Genomic DNA, 16,834 nt, shown 5'->3' on the forward strand with positions numbered 1-16,834 from the left:
CTTTGAGTTAAGTAGTTTATTAGAAGTTTATAGACTAATCCCTGTTGTTTTTATTTTCTTTCTGCAGATCCAATGAAAGGTTAGCAGAAGGCACAACTGAGCTGCTTAAAGAACACTTTTGTTCGAAATCATTGATTGGTGATAGCTTTAGAATTGAAAGTTTAACCACATGGGCTCAGAATGGGAGCCATCTGCAAAGTAGATTGGGTAATGGCAGTGGCTTGAGAATTTCCCATAGAGATATAGGAAGTAACTTAAATCGAGAAGAGGATGAACTGCTTCCCAGCAGAAAAGTAGAGACATACCTTTCTGAGGTCAGTCGTTACCAAAATATACTTTATATGATTCAATTTTTATTGCAATAGATTCTACATTTGTCACTAATGGTAACATTTATACCAGTAACTTGGTAAGAACTTTTCTCTGCAGTGTTAGATACCCTATTTTTTTCTGTAATTCAAAACAACAATAAACGATCTATTTACACGGCACAGACTTTAACATTAATAGTCAGAAGTAAAACCTGCTGCTGAATAGCCAATCACATTCAACGAATTCCACGAAAAGAAATAAAATTTGTATAATATTTTAGTTAACTGAGTGTTGAGTGGTGTCACAACTGCAATCTCTCACTCAATCTCAGCAAGATCAAGGAGCTGATTATCGACTTCAGGAAGAAGAAGAAGAGGACCATGAGCCAGCCCAGTAATATGTGTCCAAACACTGAACCATGCTGTACACCGCCTGTCTCTCAAGAGAGTAACTTATTTATTCTTGTTCTTTGTTTTCTGCCTGCCATTCCATATCCGCTACAGTACATTCAACAAAATTCCATATGCTTTAATTTTATGTATTAATCCCTTATTAGTACTTTACACCTTCAAAGAGCTTTCAGTAAACACACAACTACCAGCATACTCAAAAATCTCCTTTTCATAAATTTACCCTTTGTCGAGTGCTGTTATTGCTTTCAAATACTCTAGTAGACACCCATGATAGTCATTGTTGATCCTACCGTCAGACCCATAAAGTAATGTTTCTCAGTTTCTCAATCAAACTCTCACCTTTAACTATCGGTCTTTTTGACAATGCATAGTGTGTCGAGAAAATAGCATGGACATTAGACTGTGCTTGACATTAGTACTCATAGTAGCAATGTGTTGCTACTATAAATTGCCTTTGACTCCTCCAATGCAAATATTGTTACCAACATTATAAATGTGATTCGAATTGTTGAAAATTTTCTGATGAGATTAAGCATTAGGCAGTACCACATCCATCATTGCGTTTTAGTTGTACGTTTTTTTACATCTGATACAGACAGGCTACGTCCCTGCTGGACCACGTTACAGTGGCAGATGACACTAAGCCCTGTCATCATTAGCATCATCAATAGAAAACTCATTAACCTGTATTATCAACGTCTTTCTGAAGAAGCATTCAATATAATTACATTTTGTATTTCAATACAGAATCCACTGTCCTTTAGCAAATAGAACTCATTTGGGCTTAGTTTACAGCAGTTTCACGAGCTCTCCAGACAAGAGGATTCGGGTACCAAAGGGGTAGTGTTCACTGAGAAAATTAAATTTGTTTATCGTCCCAAGCATCTCCTCTTTCATAGTGAATTACCAATAGCAACTCCGGAAGCAAGAAAATGGCGTTGTAAAAGAGAGGAGAATAAATTTAATGGAAAGGAAGTATTGGACCAAATTTTGAAAGTGCAAACTTCAGAATGCTTTTCAAATGTTCTTCAGACTAAACTGCCCACTTCATTACATTCTTCTAATGTGATGTGCTGAATAGTAGTACACTATCTCTCGTAGAAACTGAAGGAACATTGTACTTCCTTGATTTAATGTTATAATAAAAATAGGTAAAAACTCAGTCCCACATAATTTTGCAGCCCATGACAAAGTGCTTGATCACATTCACAATGTGAATTAGCTCAAGACTTGATATTGGTGCATTTTTATTTTTTTCTCTGTCAAATCTCAATCCATTCTGTTGCATATCTTTTACAAATAATTTTCATTATTTTTGTTTTATAGTTTTGTGAAAACTCCGCCAAGTTTGAAGGTGAGCAACCACAGCTGTGCCAGAAAGGAAAAAAAGATCATCAGGAAGAAACTTAAAAATAACTTAACACATCTTAAGAAAGAAACATTACTGATTTTACTTTCATTCCTTATAAACCCACAAGAATATTTCCACTTTTCGTTTTTTGTCTAATTCATTATTTTCAGTTTCCAAAAAGCAAAATAAATTGCATTCATCTATTTATTATTTCAGATGCGGGATGAATTGAGGAAAAGTATTAACAGAGAACTTGCTCAAGGTAATAAAAAGGAATGTAGAACATATGATATTTAATTACTGGACTAATTTTAAACACAACCTGCTGGTAATTCTAAGCTCTTAATATTGAATTAAAGTATTTGAATTAGTAGGTGTAACTATGGAAATTCTAGTTTCAGAAAAATGTTTTTGTTGCATAATTGATATCAATTATAAATTTCTGTAATTACTGTATAAAAGCAGCCTTTTAGCTCCATACTCTCTTTCTGCTCTCTCCCCATTTTTCCTTTACCATCAGGTAACCTGTTTATAAATTGTGTTTGGAAATAACCTTCATTGATTTGCCTTTCTTAATGCCTGTTTCTCCTTCTCTGATTGAACATGGAATTTCACAAACCAAACTGCGAATTTACAAAAATACCAGACGAATAACCAAAATACTTTGCGTTCATGAAAGTGTGCTGGGGCTATGGGCAGGATCAAAACTTTTATTTTTAAGGGTCAAGGTACAGAAACAATGTTTTAGAATTCTTAAAGAACGGATGTAACAGAGCATGTAGAACAACACGTGCTAAAATGGAAAGGCAAGGCAACATGAAATGCATTCATACGACTTAATCAAAAGTTGCTTTGCGGATATAGGTGGCATATTTAGAAAGCAGTTTCAGTTAAACTAATGTCTAAAATCTGTGTTCCAGCCTATGCCGACTTGGATGATGTGTGTTCACATATCTCACCCATGGGATCTACTAGTTCCTCCCTGACAAAATCAGACCAAATTGAGGATCCTCTAACTACAAGCATAGCACAGCACCGGAAAGTTTTAAAGGACAATCACCAGATTTGAATTGCACCATATATTTAATATTAAGATCCTGTATAAAGCAGATCAGAATTACATATTGTATGTATTCATCCAGTAAGTTTGTTAGTAATATCAGTACATTAGTTAATTGATTAAAATATTAAATTTTATACTTCTGCAAATTTTTGCTCAGGAATATTTTTATGTAAACTACTCTACAGGACTTATTTTTATTGTTGCAGATAATGTAATGCCAATACTGACAGAACTGTTTCTTATAACTATTAACATTCATTATCTGAATAAAAAACATCTCATCAAAGTGCATCTTAATCACAAACTGTTCCAAAACGGAGTTTGTAAATAATACCTTGGTAAAATTGCCATATGCTTGGTGTTTATTCCATTGTCACTCTGTATTTATTCTACACTAGTTTACCTTGTGAAATAGTGCCAAGATTTTAAGAACTTGCTTTCGTACATGGTGCAAAGGCATTGCACTGTACAAGTTTTCAAAGTAAATGTGAATGTTTTGTTATATCATACAAGAATTTATTTAGTGTAGGAAGTTTAATATTTTGAGCATGTATGATCACAATAATACTACAAACAAGCCAGTTATTTTTAAACCCATCTGCTTATAACTTTGTCTTTAAATGCAGCCTCTAATCAGTCAAGTAAAATAAGTATCATCAAATGGACCTAAGAATTTTAATTAACATTTTCTATACTCATGTGATGGTTTGATTATTCCATTCAAAAAACCTCATTCCATTATTTCTGAACCTCATGCAATATATTTTGGTGGAAAAAAATTGCTCACAGAATTGGCTCAGTTATCAAAATTAAACAAGGTTAATAAAATTAACGGGTTCTTATATAAATGGATCCTATTGAAAAACATTTAATTCCATGTAAGTAGCATTTCCATTTTATTGACAGTTTTTAAATTCATTGTTTTTGTTTACATTCATCCACCGAGTCCAACATAGAGGCAGCATTATTGAGATGGTGCCATCTACTGGAATACCTGCGTCTAGTAAACTGGTGCTTTCAAAATGCCACTGGCTGCAGCGGACCTATCTACCTCAGAAGTGATGACCCCCATTATAAAAGTGTTAATTTGTAAAAGTTGATCAAGCACAACCACCAGCAAGTGTGTCTCCCTTCTCTCCTTTAACCCATCCATACCAATATCACCCCTGGTATTTCCAATGTCCTGAAAATGGTGACACTGAATTGTGTAAATACCCAATACAACATCCTCCTTAACCTTTTGCAATAATGTTGAAATGAGGTTTATGTTAACAAAAAAAATCTTTACAAGTGATTAAAACTATACTTATACTTGCATTGAGTGTTCATTTTGGTGGATTCACAAAGCAAATTAAATATATACAATTGGTACAATGTGAACTAGAGACTCAGTTTATTATTCACTCTTGTCTGAATAAATAAAATATTTATAAAATTCTCTGGGTATATTTAAAGTATAGAATCTTAATTTCATGAATATTTAAATATGATGCATTTCCTTTAAAATTATAAACAAATTCATGTCTTGTTGCTGCCACATTCTCAATTTTTCCATTACGTTTACTTTCTACCATTGGCAAATTAAAATGCCACATTTTCCTGCATTTGTTTATTTTCCCTTGTGCTTTCAAGGGAGAAAGACTGTCGTTTGGTTCTGTGTGCAGTTTAGAACTTTGCTTTTCCACTTTTTTCAACTAAAGTGATTGACTTCACATTTTTCCATATTATTCCTTCTCTCATTTCACACCATTAGTCCACCTGTGTGACTTGAGTCTATATACACTCTCTATATACTTTCAAGTCACGCATCCAACTTTTTAGTATCGGCATTCTGTTTGTGTTACAAGTGATCCTCTTGTCAAAATCATTTGCTGAGACCTTTGTGTTTCTGCATGGATACAGCATTGATTCCTGCAGCGACACATTTAGGGAATGGGAGCACAGCTACATGGTTGTGGAACATGTAAACTTCACACAGCAGGTCAGCAATGAACTTGGGTCCTTGGCACTAACTGTGACATCCCTATGCCTTCAACAGAAACCTATGTCACCCACTCCAAACTTTGTGACTTGAATTCAGCTGATTGTATTGACCCATTTTCACACAACTTACACAGCAATCCATATTTTTTTTATACACAAACAACAGGAATTCTGCAGATGCTGGAAATTCAAGCAACATACATCAAAGTTGCTGGTGAACGCAGCAGGCCAAGCAGCATCTATAGGAAGAGGCGCAGTCGACGTTTCAGGCCGAGACCCTGCCTCTTCCTATAGATGCTGCTTGGCCTGCTGCGTTCACCAGCAACTTTGATGTATGTTGCTTTTTTTTTATACAGTTCTGTTTTCTAACTTTATCTGCTCATATTCCTTCAGCAAAACCACATTTGCTCTGGTTTCTGCATGACTTAAGATGGTTGGTTCTCTCCCCTGCCAAGCTCTAAACAGATATGCAAGTAACATAGCTTTTGGGATTCACAATCATTCATGGCTGCAGATAAGAGCATCTGTCCCTCTTCTGTGGCACCTCAAGGTCAGAAATTATTTCCTTCCACTTCTACTCCTGTAGATTCTAAGCTAGACAATGTAATTATGGGACCCACAAACTCTACCACAAATGGAGCAGAAGATATTTAATGGGACACAAAAGTGTAAAACTTCAGAGCTGATGCACTCTTATCATTTATACCGGGCACGTATGGAAGTCCAGTTCACGGACAAGCCCTTCAACCTAAATGACAGCTTTAATTTTACCTTCCTTTCTCGGTTTCTTAAAGTACAATCAGAAATGGGCTATTCAACCCACTAAAGAGTAGTGGAGTTTATGACCTATGTGAGCATCATAGCTCTTGTTGTCCTTACCTAGTAAACCACTTTCTTGTCCTGATACCTACAGGGTTTTGGGAGATTTTCTGATTGCCAAGTAAATATAAATTGCTAAGTGAATAAGAGGATTTATCTCAAAAAAGATTTTCTCTGGACTATCAAATTTCCCACCACAAATTCAAAGTTGCAAAACAAATAGTTTCACCACCAGACTTAAGCTTACAAGGGCAAATTTGGTCCATTTTAGTCACAAATCTGCCAAAATATTACAGAGAAAATAATCATTAACAATTTACTGATTTCCTAAAGCAATTCACTACACTGCTAGTATTAAACTGCGGCTAATTTGAAATCAATTTGACTGACAGAATTTAAATCAAAGCAGCACACATCAGGAATCATTCATAAATATCAGATATTTGAAAGAGGAAACTGAAAAATCTGATAAAGTTCAACCTACAACTTTTAACTGCTTCTCTGTTCGTGGAAGCTCTCCCATCTGCTGGGTGTTTGAGAATTTTCAAAGTTAGCAGCAAATGAACAGTGAGAGTATCTCAAAAACAGTAAAGAAACAAAAGGCTTTGTGATCTCAGGATACATGGCTTGGGAGTTGGTGTAGCAGGGAGGGTAAAAGATTCTTGGATCATTGACTCCCAGGACAGGTAGGACTGGTACAGAAAGGACAGTTTGCACCTGAACTGGAGGGGGACTAATTCTAGTGGGAAGGTTTGTTAATACTGCACGGTGGGGGTTAAACTAGAGTTTCAGGGGAATGGGAACCAGACTGCCAGAACAGTTAGTGGAGAAGTTGTGGAATGAAGACCTCAGACACAGTCAGGAATCAAAAGGTTGAGCGTGGTGCAACTAGTGTCCTGAGCTGCCTATCAATGCAACAAGCATCGTACAAAAGGCAGATATTAGTGCTGCTGAAGATGAGATAGCTGGTTTACAAACAGAGGCAATGTGAAGTGAGGAGAGGCTGTTGATGGGGCAAGACTGTAGTCAACAGGATGAGTTACAACATAAAAGGCGGACAAAATCGAAAAGGGTGAATACAGGACTGAAGATATTGTATTTGAATGCACGCGGTATACAGAACAAGGTAGATGAACTTGCAACACAGTTGCAGATTGGCAGGGATGATGTTGTAGGCATCACTGAATCATGGCTGAAAGAAAATTACAGCTGGGAGCTTAATGTCCAAGAATATACACTGTATCGAAAGGACAGGCAGGAAGGCAGAGGAGGCAGCGTTACTCTGTTGGTAAAAAGTGAAATCAAATCATTAGAAAGAGGTGACATAGGGTCGGAAGGTGTTGAATCCTTGTGGATAGAGCTAAGGAACTGCATGGGTAAAAAGATTGATGGGAATTGTATACAGCCCTCCAAAAAGTAGTAAGGATATGGCCTACAAATTACAACAGGAGGTAGAAAATCCATGCCAAAAGGGGGATTTCAATATGCAGGTAGATTGGGAAAATCAGGTTGGTGCTGGATTACAGGAAGAGGAATTTCTAGATTGCCTACGAGATGACTTTTTAGAGCAGCTCGTAGTTGAGCCCACTAGAGAATCAGCTATTTGGGATTGGGTATTGTACAATGAACCAGAATCAATTAGAGAGTTTACGGTAAAAGAACCCTTAGGGGACGAGTGAATATGATCAAATTCACCCTGAAATATGAAAAGGAGAAGCTAAAGACAGATGTTTCAGTATTACAATGGAGAAAAGGGAATTACAGAGGAGATGGCCAGAATGGATTGGAAAAGAACACTGACAGGGATGACGGCAGAGCAGAATGGCTGGAATTTCTGGAAGCAATTCGGAAGGCACGGGATATATACATCCCAAAGAAGAAAAAGTATCCTAGAGTAAGGTGACACAACTGTGGCCAACAAGAGAAGTCAAAGCCAAAGTGAGGGTATATAATAGATCATAAATTAGTGGAAATTAGGGGACTCGGAAGCTTTTAAAAACCAATAGAAGTAAACTAAAACGTTACTAAGGTAAAGACGGAATACTAAAGTTAACTGGCCAATAATATTAAAGAGGATACCAGAAGATTCTTCAGATACATAAAATGTAAAAGAGAGACGAGAGTGGATATCAGGCCACTGGAAAATGATGCAGAGAGGTAGTAATGGGGGACAACAAAATGGCGGATGAACTGAATAAGTATTTTGCATCACTCTTAACGGTGAAAGACACTAGCAGTATGCTGGAAGTTCCAGGTGACAGGGGTCATGAAGTGTGTTAAGTTACTATAACTAGAAAGAAAGTTCTTGAGAAATTGAAAGGTCTGAAGGTAGATACATCACCTGGACCAGAAGGTATACACCCCACAGTTCTGAAAGAGGTGGCTGAAGAGGGTCTCTGGACCCTCTCCAATGCCAGAAATTTCTTTTCACAACGAATGGTGAATCTCTGGAATTCTCCACCCAGAGAATTGTAGGGGCTAGATTATTGGAGGTATTTTAAGGTGGAAACAGATAGTTTTTAAAGACTGGGGACCAGAAGCCTATGAGGAACTGGCACAGAAGAGAAACTAAGGCCAACAAAGATCAGCAGTATTATGTTGAGTGGTGAGAGGGTATGTAAGGCTACGTGGCCCATTCATACTCCTATTTTCTTGTGCTCTCAAATCTTTCTTCGGTAGAAAGTTAAGTAAATCCCCAAATACTTACACATTGTCTTCTCTCACTATGTATAAGCTGAGTACTACTTGTTCCACACCTTGTTGTGAACCAAATACTCGCTCGTGACTTTCGTCTAGGATTAAGTTGATGGTCTGATCAAATCCTTTCAGTGTACCCTGCCTTTAAAATGAAACAAGTGAAAGCAGTTCAAATTTCTCGACATGCATGTGCTACAGTTAAACTTCTGTTAGTTGGTACGGTTTTATTTGCATTTCCCAACAACCTTGAAGACAACCCTGACCCCAATGCAATCACATGAAAATCTGTAACTGCTGGAAATCTGAACAAACACGCACCAACTACTGGAGGAACACAGCAGGTCAGGTAGCATCTATAGCGGGGGAAGTAAACTGATGACATTTTGCACCAAGACTCTTCATCGTGCTGGGAAAAAAAGTGGGCAGGTGCCAAAATAAAAGCATTGGGGAGGCAGGTTATAGGTGAATCCAGGCGAGATGAGGAAGGTAGGTGGATGGGTGGGGAGTAGGAGTGATCTGAGCAGCTAGGAGATGATAAGTGCAAGAGACAAAGGACTAAACAAGATGAAATCTGATAGATGAGGAGAGTGGACCATGGAATAAAGGGAAGGAGGTGGGGAATGAGAGGGTGGAAGGTTTGTGGCATCACACCTTGCATTAAGCTACGAAATAGTTCAACACTTTTGCAAATACATTCCAAGCAAGGACATCAGCAAAAGCCAAAGTGGAAAAATAGGAAGCAAAGATTTTCCGAGACACAGGCTTGAAAACAAAAGGCACAGATATCTCTGTACAGTGATGGAGCTTACTGAAAGGGTCCAATCCATTCTGTATTTTGGGGACCAATTACATCAAATGACAGACACCTGAAAACCAGCCACTGATCAAAGGGAATTGAATACTGGGCCACTGTGACACCACCAACAATCATTAGGTAACTACTTTAAGAGACTGGACCAACTGGTGTTTAGCCAGAGAAATCATTAGGTGTCAAGACTGGGAGAGGGTGGAGACTGGTGATAGAGCAGCTTTCTGAGAACCTTGTGATTTAAGCAGTCACAAAAACTACTTTCACAGTACAAATTAATATAATTATCTTAAGTTCAGGAATAATTAACTATCCAATGTAAAGCATATTTAGCTCAATAGCAAATCAATTTATATCTACAATTTCCAGAATGTTAAGGAACAAATAAAACTACAAGGGGAACATAATAAATTCTGGCAACTAAATTTGATTTTTAATCAGCCAGCACCAATAAGACAGATTTTTTAACTGCACAAAACTGGATTAAATGATTGGGGGTGGGGAGTCCTTTATACTTACATCAGAACGAATGTATTTCTGAGTAGTATGAATTAGATGGCTTGCATCTCACCTTACTGAGGACAACTCGAGGCCTCTTCTTCCATGCTCACAGAATTTACAGTGCAAATTTCCCTTGCATACCTATGGCAGCAATGTAAGACCTACTGGATTCCCTTCTTCTTTAAGTAATTATTAACTTTTGTCCAGAATCTGAGTCTTACTTCCAGGACATTTGCTGTGAGGGTAATTTTTTTTTGGTATTTTCTGGATTACTGACTGTAGAAGTTGTCCTTTGCCTTATTGAAAGCCTCAATCCTGAATACATTTCATTCCCTCAAATCTTTTTATTCTACTAAGAACACTCCAAACTATCAATAATACTTGCACGTTATTTAGCAGTGTGATTAAAAATGTTTTTATTTATATTTGGCAGTATTGACCTAAACTGCCATTACCAAATCCCGTATACAAACGAGGAAAATTGCGTTCATTCTGACAGCAAGTTCTCTCAGAAAACAGAAGTATAAATATATACTTCATTTGTAAGAATTCCAACATGAAGGTTAACTTACCACAATCATTCTTCCATCTGCTGTGACCACTGCAACTGTACCTAAAAACTCAAGTTAAGGTAAATCCATTTGTCTCTTCTGCACAATCAACATTAAACCAAATATTAACAGTTAGCATAGACACACTGCCATGCTTTTGCCAACATCAAGCTTTTTCACTAACCTCAATTTCACACTTTACCTCAATAATCAGTTTATACTTTGCACCAGAAAGGGAAAATAGGTTTTATGAACCTCTAACAAAATCTACATATTTCTCCACTGACCTATCCCCAATAGCTGGAATTCACAACTTCCTCACACAATTAAATATCTTTGCATTCATATGCAAGTGCATCAAGACTTTTCAGAACGTACACAGCTGTAGTCATAACTTATCTTGTTAACATACTCATAGGAAAGTAGAGCACAGAAACAGATCCTTTAGCCCATCTAGTCCATGCTGAACCATTTAATCTCTCTACCCCCATCGATCTGCACCGGAACCATAGTCCTCCATGCCCCTACCTTCCATGTACATATCCAAACTTTTCTTAAACGTTGAAATTGAGTGTGAATGCACCACTTGTGCTGGCAGCTCGTTCCACTCTTACAACCCTCTGAGCAAAGAAATTTCCCATCATGTTACCCTTAAACTTTTCATCTTTCACCCTTAACCCATGACCTCTATTTATAATCCTACCCAACCTCAGTGGAAAAAGCCTGCTTGCATTTACCCTATCTATACACTTAATAATTCTGTATACCTCTATCAAATGCCCTCTCAACCTACATTCCAAGAAATAAAGTCCTAACCTATACAATTTTTCTTTGTAACTCGGATCCTCCAGACCCAGCAACATGCTTCTAAATTTTAGCTGTACTCTTTCAACATTGTTTATATCCGTCCTGTAGGTAGGTGACCAAAACTGCACACAATGGACCAAATTAGGCCTCACCGACATCTTATAACTTCAACATAATATCCCAACTCCTGTACTCAATACTTTGATTTCTGAAGGCCAATGTGCCAAAAGCCTTTTTAAAAAAATCCCTATCTACCTATGACGCCACTTTCAATGAATTATGGACCTGTATTCCCAAACACGAGGAAATCTGCAGATGCTGGAAATTCAAGCAACACACATATAAGTTGCTGGTGAACGCAGCAGGCCAGGCAGCATCTCTAGAAAGAGGTACAGTCTCAGCCCGAAACGTCGACTGTACCTCTTCCTAGCGATGCCGCCTGGCCTGCTGCGTTCACCAGCAACTTTTATGTGTGTTGCCTGTATTCCCAGATCACTTTGCCCTACCGCATTCCTCAGTACCCTCCCGTTCACTGTGTAAGACCTGCACTGGTTGGTCCTCCCAAAGTGCAACATCTCACACATGCGTCTCTTCAAACTAGCACAACCCGCAATGTATTCATTTCCCATTCTCAAATCCTGCTACCCCATTAAGAAGGGTCCTGACCTGTGTTCAAGAGATGGCACAAACTCTCGACCCCCTCACTGTGACTTGAGGGTACAGAATCCTGACTCCAGCCCGTCAACATCACCCCAATGTACATAATCCTGACCCCAACCTTCTCACTGTGACCCTGATGTGCAAGATCCTGAATGCAGAACGTCAGTCTGAGCCCGACCATGTAAAGCTGCCTGCTTTCTCTCCTCCCCGCCGGGACGGAGCAGACCAGGCCGGCCCTGAATAAGGATACGGTTAATGTAGTTCTCCAGAGCCGAAGGCATACTGGTGCCGAGCCCGCTCACTGAGGCGCCGCCGGGCCTGCCGGGTAAACAGACCTGAACAGCCGAGAGCCGAGCCCGGCCGAGACGACGCTCCGTCAGGCTCGGTTAATAGCTCATCGACTGCTCCTTTCCCTCGGGGCATGAGGTTGGCGCCTCCCCCGCCAGCTGGGATCAAGGTCCTGCGCCTCGGGTCACAGTGAAGAGTTTCGTCCAGATCCCCTCATTCCACAGTCCCGGACTCACAACTCCCTGAGATCGCTATGATGGCTGGGCAATCTTTCAATTAGGCACAAACCTCTGGAGCCTCTCTGTCCATGTATCCTCGGTTGTCAAGTGCCAGCATGCAAAAATAAGATAGGTTGGGAGGCAAACATAGAAGAACAAGCTAGTAAGCACTCGGCGGGGATTGTTACCCAGTGCTGTCATTATTTCTCTTGTGTGTCTCCTGGGTAATACTCATTTAGCTGAGAACCAACTCTGCATGTCAAATTGAGGTTGTTACCCTGTGATCAGGGATCTGTTCTGGGACCCGTTCGTGATTTTAATAAATGACCTGGATGAGGAAGTGGAGGGATGGCTTAGTAAATTTGCTGATGACACAAATGCAGACATCCCACTTCTCCCGGAAGTTCTGGAAGTCTCCTGCATATTGATAGCGGCTCCCTGACACCTGCAAATTATATACAATAATCCAGAAATCGATTTTTTTGAGAGCGAGCAAGCGGGAGGGAGAGAGACAGAGAGAGCAATTGACAGATGTAGCGAGAGAGTGACAGAGAGAGCATCCTGATTGGGCTCTCTTTGTGGTAAGTAGACCTATCAGTTTTCTCTGGGGGCGGGTTTTACAGTAGATCGCTCTCTCTCTCTCTTTCATTGTCATCAGTTCAGTTTAGTGTCCTGCAGTGCCATGGTAAAGTGTTCCAAAAACAGAAAATATAAAACGTACTTCACCCCAGACTGCAACTGTGACTTTTCTATTGCCCATGGTGGGTTAAATGACTGTAAAAGACATGTTGAGCTGAGTTTAACAGGTGTCATTCCATCATTAGCATAGCTAACGTTATTTAAACTAGCTGGCTAGCTGCTAAGGAGCTACTCTACTGATGTCCTACGTGTTGAGGCCAAACTCCCTGTGGACTTGCTTAAAGTTGTAACAGAATAAAAAAGACGGCTCCATGATAATTTGACATAATATAATATAATTGGAGTGGCTTGTCATCTATTGGTCCCCACCAACGCCCACCTCTCACCTGTGGCTCCTCGTAGCTGTTTGCATGTGACAGCGGCCACACCCCGGGCAATGGCTTCAACAAGCCGGCTAAACCAAGTGAGGGTAGCGATGCATCTCAAACCCTTGGTGAGATACAAACTTGCTCATCCCAGCATGCGAAGACTGCTTCAGTGGATCAGGCAGAGGAAACCCCGCTGGTTCAACGGCCGAGAAGGCGTTGCAGCAGCACATTGTGGAGTATGTAGGGAGCGGTAGAGCACTTGAGAAGACGCAGCCATTCAATGCATCCAAGGAAGTTGCCAGACGTAACGATTCTTCATGCCACTGGATCCTGACTTCTGAGGCCGAGAGACTGGGATCGTCCCTGTGCAAGGCTTTTCCACTTTAATATATATATGTGTGGGGGGGTGTGTGTGTGTGTGTGTGTGTTTTTGTGTGTGTGTGTGTGTAAAGTTAAGGTTGTTTGGTAAATGATGAATCAGGAGACAAATAACAACTAGAAAACAATGAGAAAGCGGATGAATTAAATGTGTGTTTTACATTAGTCCTAGAGGATACAAGTGATATCTCAGAAGTAGCAGACATTGGACATTTATTTTATTTATCTATTTATTGAGATAGAGTGGAATAGGCTTTTCCAGCCCTTTGAGCCAAGCAGCCCAGCAATTCCCCTTTTTTTTGGAAGGAAGGGAGGGATTCTGGAAAAGTACAAGCACTAGAGAAGTAGTACTGAGCAAATTCTTGAAGCTGCCAGCCAATTGGTAGCCAGGTCCTGATGAACTTCTTTCTGGAGCTTTAAAAGAAACATCTAGTGAGTAGATGGTTCATTGGTTTTAATTTCCCAAAATTCCCTTGATTCAGGAAATATTCCATTTGATTGGAATAAAATAAATGTAATTGTTTTATTCAGAAAGGGAGGAAGACAATGCAAGGAACTACAGGTCAGTTAATTTAACATCTGGCATAGAGAAAATGTTAGAAGGTATTATTGAAGATATTATATCAAGGCCCTTAGAAAAAAAAACAAGATAATCAGATAAAGTCAACATAGTTTTATGAAAATGAAATTACATTTGGTCAATTTATTGGAGTGTTTTAAAGAAATAATATGTGCTTTAGGTAATGTGGAACTGGTGGACTTATTATACTTCAGATTCCAGAAGTCATTTGATTAAGTGTTACATCAAGTTTGCTTTCCAAAAATTAAATTTCACGATGCTGCAGTTAATATAAGATTAACTGGCTAGATTTTAATAAACGCTGTTCTACAGGTATTGTGCTAGTCTCAACTTCCTACAATTGTCACAATGGAGTGCTGGGAATGGACCCAAATGCGAGACACAGATAATGAGGTACAAGGAACAGGACTTGACTGGAGTGAGGATGTGACAGGATAGAGGCCAGGAGCAGGGACAAGAAAACAGACTTGGGCTAGGGAAAGCAAGACCAGGACTAGAATCATGGACTAGGAGACAAGGCTTGGACTCCGAGCCCGAGACTGGACAAGGACCCAGAACCTGAGTCTTGCCTCGGGCTCGGACCCCAGAACCAGTCAAGGACATGACGTGGCTTCAAGACAGGACGTGGCTGGAGTCTGGAGGTCTGAGCTTGGCTTCAGGCTGGGGTCTTGGGTCTTGCTTGGCTTCAGGCTGGGGTCTTGGGTCTTGAGCTTGGCTTCAGGCTGGAGTCTTGGGTCTTGAGCTTGGCTTCAGGCTGGAGTCTTGGGTCTTGAGCTTGGCTTCAGGCTGGAGTCTTGGGTCTTGAGCTTGGCTTCAGGCTGGGGTCTTGGGTCTTGAGCTTGGCTTCAGGCTGGTGTCTTGGGTCCTGAGCTTGGCTTGGGATCCTTGAGGCTAGGGTTCTTGGAGCTTGGCTTGGGATCCTCGAGGCTTGGGGTCTTGGAGCTTAGCTTGGGATCCTCGAGGCTTGGGGTCTTGGAGCTTGGCTGTGGGATCGTTGAGGCTAGGGTTCTTGGAGCTCGGCTGTGGGATCGTCGTGGCTAGGGTTCTTGGAGCTTGGCTGTGGGATCGTCGTGGCTAGGGTTCTTGGAGCTTGGCTGCCGGATTGTCGAGGCTAGGATTCTTGGAGCTTGGCTGCGGGATGGTTGAGGCTAGGGTTCTTGGAGCTTGGCTGCGGGATGGTTGAGGCTAGGGTTCTTGGAGCTTGGCTGCAGGATCGTCGAGGCTAGGATTCTTGGAGCTTGGCTGCGGGATCTTGGGTTCTTGGAGCTCAGAGACAGACTGGGAACTGACAGGTTGCTCCAAGGGGGACTGACAAGACAAACCAGCAGCCCACACTCAATCCCAAGGCTACTTCTATTCCAAGCTCAAAGATGGGAATCTGGTGCTTATGATTAACTCAACCAAATGAGGGACAGCTGGAAGACCTGGAGTCCTGAGTCCACGGACCGGACCGTGAACCAGAATGCGGACTTCACGGACCGGACCGTGACAACAATTTATATGAATGATTTGGACAACGATTGAAACTGGAGTTGCAGGGGGATAGGAACTAGTGTGCCAGAACAGATAATGGAGAGGTTGTGGAGACAGATGGTGTTAAGACCTAAGACAACGTCAGGAATCAAATGATTGAGCATGATTCAACTAATGTTCTGAGCTGCGTATATTTCAATGTAAGACGTTTCGTAGGAAAGGTGGATATGCTCAGGATGTGGATCAACACCTGGATTTATGATATTGTAGTCATTAGTGAGACTTGGTTGCAGGAGGGGCAGAACTGGCTGCTCAGTATTCCGGGTTTCCAATGTTTTAGCGGGAGGAATTGAAGGAGGAGGGGTGGCATTACTGGTCAAGTAAAATGTCACAGCAGTGTTCAGTCAGGACAGACTGAAGAACTCACCTAGTGAGGCATTATGGGCAGAACTGAGTAATAAGAAAGGTATGACCACATTAAGGGGTTATCTTACAGATCACTCAACAGTCTGAGAGAATTAGAGAAACAAATTTGTAGAGAGATTGCAGACAGATGCGAGAAATATAATGTTGTTATAGAAAGTGATTTTAACATTCCACATATTGACCGGGATTCCCATACTGTAAAAGGACTAGATGAGCAGCACACACAAAATGCTGGACGAACTCAGAAGGAAAAGAGTAAACAGTCAATGTTTTGAGCCAAGACCTCTAATCAGCACTGGAAAAAATGAGAAGTCAGAGCAAGAAGGTGGGGGGGATAGGAGGAAGAAGTACAAGGTGGTAGGTGATAGGTGAAATCAGGAGAAAGGGAGGGGTGAAGCAAAGAGCTGGGAAATTGATTGGTGAAAGAGATAAAAAGGCTAGATAGGGGAGAATCTGATAGGAGAGGGTAGAAGACCATGGAAGAAAGGGAAGGGGGAGG

General features: G+C 40.5%; 1 long non-coding RNA gene across 2 annotated transcripts; it reads right to left on the minus strand.

The window, feature by feature from the left end:
- Window positions 1–1,640: 1,640 nt before the first annotated feature.
- Window positions 1,641–12,327, minus strand: LOC134351548 (uncharacterized). 2 transcript variants are annotated; one of them, XR_010019175.1, is made up of 4 exons: window positions 12,216–12,327; window positions 10,520–10,560; window positions 8,649–8,780; window positions 1,641–2,093 (listed from the first exon to the last, which is right to left on the minus strand). It is a non-coding gene; the product is annotated as an uncharacterized LOC134351548 (long non-coding RNA). The 2 variants fall into 2 exon arrangements; XR_010019176.1 differs by lacking the exon at window positions 1,641–2,093 and adding an exon at window positions 6,958–7,223.
- Between the last annotated feature and the right edge of the window lie 4,507 nt (window positions 12,328–16,834).

This window comes from Mobula hypostoma, chromosome 9 (genome assembly GCF_963921235.1).
Source record: "Mobula hypostoma chromosome 9, sMobHyp1.1, whole genome shotgun sequence".
NCBI classification, from domain to species: domain Eukaryota; kingdom Metazoa; phylum Chordata; class Chondrichthyes; order Myliobatiformes; family Myliobatidae; genus Mobula; species Mobula hypostoma.